This window comes from Etheostoma cragini, chromosome 18 (genome assembly GCF_013103735.1).
Source record: "Etheostoma cragini isolate CJK2018 chromosome 18, CSU_Ecrag_1.0, whole genome shotgun sequence".
Classification (NCBI taxonomy): Eukaryota; Metazoa; Chordata; class Actinopteri; order Perciformes; family Percidae; genus Etheostoma; species Etheostoma cragini.
The window spans coordinates 17,046,141-17,051,779 of NC_048424.1; the positions used below are offsets into that span (position 1 = coordinate 17,046,141).

Genomic DNA, 5,639 nt, shown 5'->3' on the forward strand with positions numbered 1-5,639 from the left:
AATCAAGAATGTAATAAAACTAAAGGGAGACTTGGCATACAGCCCGATCCGGTTGGGGAGAGTTCTAGCCTGTCCAAGACTCCTCTCTTTACCTTGTCTCTCCTGGTTATGCTTTGATAAAGCTTATAGTTAGGGCATATAATTGAATATTGTAAGGGAGTGAGGAGTTGCAGACTGACCGGCAGGAGTGTCAGATTTATCTATCATATAATCAAGAATATAATAAATGTCTCTCTTGGTTTTGCTGTAATAGTTTTAGATAGCTGGGGACTTCTTTTGATACACTGAGCTCCTCTCTCCTCTATCTTTCTATCTTTTCATGTATGTGCATCCATGTCCCAGAAATGCTAGTAACTAACCTAGCTCTGGGGAGTCATTCCCCGGAGTCCTTATGTTCTTTTTTCCCCAGCATGTTCCCTTGGATCAGGGAGGCTCCAAAATCAGAGTAGCAGCTGTCGCCTTGGTCCCGCTCCACGTTCTGTGATGCCATGTTCATCTGCTACACTCTGCGGTGCCCAGCTACGTCCTGCTACGTCCTGTTGTGCCTTGTAATGCTGGACAGCGTCCTGCCATGCCACAAACTACTACAAAGAACTGCTACCAACTACTATTTCTTTCTATTTTTGTTATTTCCACTCTTCATTCTAACCCCAACCGGTCGTCAGACACCGCCTACCATGAGCCTGGGTCTGTCCGAGGTTTCTGCCTTAAAGGAAGTTTTTCCTCGCCACTGTTGCACTGTTGCTTGCTCTGGAGGAGACTACTAGAACTGTTGGGTCCTTGTAAATTATGGAGTGTGGTCTATCTGTAAAGTGTCTTGAGATAACTCTTGTTATGAATTGATACTATAAATAAAATTGAATTGAATTAAACCATACATGGTGGGGGGGTGCCACTTTTGGAACTGGGCCAAAACTCAGCAAAGACCTCAGACGCAACAATTTGTCCATTTCCACCACTATTTGGCGATAAAACAGAAAAAACGCGTTTTGGCCCTATAACTCCCAAACTGTAATAGGACATATATATAGTGGCGTCATATACGACGCACTCAACCTCAGAAGGGATAAAATGGCCCAAAATGGTCTACGTTGATTATAGCGTCACCTTATGGCCTATTTCTACCAGCTTTGGTACAGAACGGTATGCCAAACAATCATCAAAGGTTTGGTGTTGATAGCATTTACTGTGGCAGAGATATTGCAATAGCACATTTTCTATTGAAATGCATTGGGTTTTTAGACAAATCAAATAAACATTGATTATATAATGTGGAGGGAAATCCTTAGAAAAGCAATAGGGTTCCAAAGTCCTGCTGTATGAACTGAGTGGCTTTGCTACTGCAGTTCCCAGCCCCTCAGGCTTGGACCCCTAACAACCAGTACAGAGGTGAACCTAAACAAGACTAATGGCGTGATCACGCCCCCTTTTCACGCATATTTGGCACTGCATACACATACAAAGTCAACACAAAGAGGCGAAAAGCTGCAAGTTTGTGGTGAATTTGGTAGCTATATAAACGGGGATGAGACTTCCAGATTTTGAAAAAAGTTGTTTCCCAGTTCTTTCCATTATTCACATTATACTATCAAGGATGAGTTAATGCTGTGCAAATGGCCTTGTGAAGCAAAAGTTCCCAGGGAAACTCAGAGTAGCCTCATGGTCAGGATGATGTGTGGCGTCTGCCAACACTGGTGTTCCTGGTACAACGAGAACATCTTATCAAAGTTCCTGTACGATACCAGCTCAGGGTTTTGCACCTGTCCAACGGCGTGAAAATATTAAAAACTTGGCCAGCTGTTAAAATATCATCAAATAATTATAGTTTACCTGTCATTAAAGGTGACTTTCCCTTTACATTTCTTGAGGACTGACCAGCAAAATCAAATGACGTAGTCAGGGTCATCAAACTATAGGCCAACACACATAGAAAACGCTACATTATAAAAATACCACTGTACATGTTTACTAAGCCTGAGCATCTCTACTAACAATCACACACATTGTTTATAGTATTACAGTACTAAGTACAAGAAACACTTGGTTAAGTAGGCCTGTGTTGCAGTGCAACAAAGAACCCCCCCAAAGCCTCGGAGGTTAAGGAGCCATGCCAGTCTGGTAGCCCTAATCACCTCCCGGGCCCGGCTTCATTGTCCAGGAGCATGAAGCAGAAAAGGCCCCCCGTGCTCCGCAGAGAGAGTCTCCACCCTTTGACTGGGACCTTACAATGACTCCCCCACCCATTGACTAGCAATTACCACAACACCAATGTGAGACCACCTGTGGTCGTCAGGGGTACTAACTCACATGGGCCCTCCCACTTTGTTACAGTAGAACTACTTATGTAGATCTGGCAATCGTTCCTATCTGAAATAATATACCAACAGGAAAAGAGATAAGCAGACAAACATTATTATTAGTGTCTTTCTCTGTTTGTCTCCCACGGTACATGACAGGCGGGGGGGGGGGTGTAGCTGCCCTGGGTGTCCCATCTCATCTCATCAGCTGGAGAGAGCTGAGTGACAGCTGGAGGGCAGAGCATCCCCTCCCCTTCCTCCCTCTATAAAGTACAGGCTCTTTGCGCTGTACCAGCCTTTTGTCTCTTTTTACATTGTTCTTGAAAAAAGTGACCATACATCAATACTTATTTAACCTTGACAGCTGATGCATTGTGGGAGAAAGAGCAAGGGAGTGTTCATGGCTGTACACGTAATTGTTTCAAGCTACCACTAAAGGCTTCAGTTGGATCTAAAGCCCCTGCAAGGCAACGCAAAATACTAAAGAAAGCTCCTTTTCTTTCATTTGCACCTCCAGTGCCCCCCCCCCCCCCAAATCTATCCTATTACACCAGCACATGAGGCTGGCTTTAAAGTGGAAATCTGATTCCTTAACACAGCATTAATTTCATAGGTTTCATATATTGTAAAGGTTAAACTAATGTGACATTTTAACATTTAACATTGATTTTCACTCACAAAGCATCATGGGAATTAACAGATCTCAGCATCCTTACTCAATACAACAAGCATCTTCTCACCATCTGACAGACAAATGTAATAATTGCCTCTCATGCAGTGCCCTGTGGCCCTATGGCCCATTAAGCCTCATTATGTGGCCATTACACACCTGGTGACCTCTGACCTAGTGCTATCCGCTCCCCAGGGACATTCTAACTGCGTGGTGCATTCACAGGCTTCACATGCAGCAGGAAACGGTAGACCGTAGGCCAAAGAGGAATGACTAAATCAGGAAAGATGGATGAATCATCATAACTTAATCTTACAGCTGGAGCTGCAAAGATCCATCCATTAGTTGTCAGCTATTAAATGAGATGGTTAATAGGTTTGGGTCATTTTTAGTGGAAACAAATTAAACTTGTGTGATGAGTCAGCTTGTTAAATGTGAATATTTTCTAGTTTCTTCTCTTCACTGCGACACTAGGACACAGTTAACCCACTTGCTAACCCCCAGTGACCCCTGTCTGTCAGAGCTTCAATACTCCAAGTGAGAAAGCCGGCGAGGACAGCTCCAATATCTGACTCCCTCCAGGGGTGAGATATTGAGGGAAAAGCAGTCAGGCCTGTAATGGGGCAGCAACATTGTACAACTGGGTATCATCTCAGACTTGACCTAAAATATGACCCGGAGAGTTGCTTAGCTTCTGTAAGCCCTTTTGTGTTTGTGTTTTAAAGCTTGGCCAATACAGCATCCAGATCTTACTATAACCTCAAACGCTGGCGTGGATTTGATCCTAAAAGGACTGTGTCTTTAGTGAATAAGCTCCTGTCATTTTGCTTTGAATTACAGTTGCCTTGAATTAACTTAATTTGTTCAAACACAGAAGCAGACGTAAGTGTGTTTATGTTTTACCTGCAGTAAAATACCCTGAGGATTATACTGAGCTAGCAAAAGACTTGGATCATATGCAAGAGATTGACAGTTAGCAGGGGAATCTTACATTCAGAGAACTCATTCATGACCTAATGCTCTCCAGCCAGCAATGAAGGACGTACATCAAAGGACCAGATTAACCCCCAAAGTACCAGACCTATATTATTAATGTATATACAGTAAGGGTCTGGCTGGCTGTATAAAGCAAACTGAATATCTTTGAGTTGTGGACAAAACAAGACATTTGAGGATATTTTCTTGGGCTTTGGGGAACACTGATCCACATTTTTTACCATTTGCTAACACTTTAGAGACCAAACAACTAATCCATTCATCCTAAAAACCATCAACACATTAATCTACAATGACAATAGCCCCACATGAAATCAGTAGTTTGTGGAGACCAGGATGATAATGCCATTATTTCACAGTGCTGTTTCTGTTGCTGTCGTAAGTTCTGCTGCTCTGGCCACGCCACATATTTTATTAACATATTAAAGTATTAAAGTTAATTTAGTCAGCAAGAGGGGTGCTACTCAGCCTGCTGTGAGAACAGTTGCATGAAGTCTTCTGTGGCTCTGGAGGAATAACCCTGATGGTGTCATCAGAGATAAAGTTACCTGTTCTTTCAAGTTCTGGTTTCATTTACTGTGCTCACTTTACATGCAGTCTATATTCACCAAATTCCACTTCCAGGATTGTTCTGTTACCGTTAGAAAAAAGGATTTTAACTCATTTACGCCGGATATCTATAGCCTAGGGCTTTCTTTGAACTGTGTTTGATTTCTGAGGACTATGGTTAACTGCTCCTCAGATCTCTGCAGGGTAAATCCAGACAGCTAGCTAGAATATCTGTCCAATCTGAGTTTTCTGTTGCAAGACTAAAACTACTTTTGAATGTACACGTGTTCCACCAAAACAAGTTCCTTCCTGAGACTAATTAGCAGAGGCACCGTGGCTCTGTCCGGAGCTTAGCACCACCCAAGACGATTGTGATTGGTTTAAAGAAATGCCAATAAATCGGAGCATGTTTTCTCCCATCCAGGAATGCTGTGTGGACTAGCCAGACCTTCCTCTGCAGCTCTGGGGAGGCGAGACTACTTTACATACTACTCTTTACTCTGACAGGTTTGGAGACTATAGAAAACCTGCATCATACAAACTAGTTGTGTTGAAAGATTGGGACATTTAGCAGGCAGGGAGGTCCATTTAATACTGTACAACCTCTGAGAACTGGGGGATACTATGTGTTTAAGGCTTTGTTTCAGGTAGCTATCTGTTATTGTCAGTCTATATTATTCTAAAGGTGTCAGAAAACTCCACCTCCACATTGTCTCATTAGGTTCATCTTGAGTGGAGGAAGTCGCTCTAAAAAGAAAAGAGTCCTGGTATTAGTGAGTATCCCTCCAGGCTGCGTGGACGCTGACGTCACCTGAAGACACTGGAGCCTTGGAAACAAATCCCATTCAAATAAATGTGCACTTCATCTACAGTGCTTCGGCCTTCGGGCTCCCAGTGAGTGTTATGTGCTATTATCATTAGAACACATTACTGACCCGCTTCTCCCAATCAGCTCATATCTGTTCATAATTGTTAAAGGTGCTCTAAGCTCTGTTGGGTGACGTTACTTCTTGTTGACGTTCAAAGTATTTTCAAACAAAATGAGAAGAGCTCGCCCCTTCCTTCTCCCCATCCCGTCCCCTCCCCCTCCCTTCTGTGCTTCCGTGCACTAACCCCCCCCCCCCAAC

General features: G+C 43.2%; 1 protein-coding gene across 5 annotated transcripts in view; it reads right to left on the bottom strand.

Annotated features, from left to right (window-relative positions):
* Positions 1 to 5,639, bottom strand: part of ankrd6b (ankyrin repeat domain 6b) — a 32,073-nt gene that overhangs the window by 25,342 nt on the left and 1,092 nt on the right. The gene's annotated exons all lie outside the window — the stretch shown is intronic.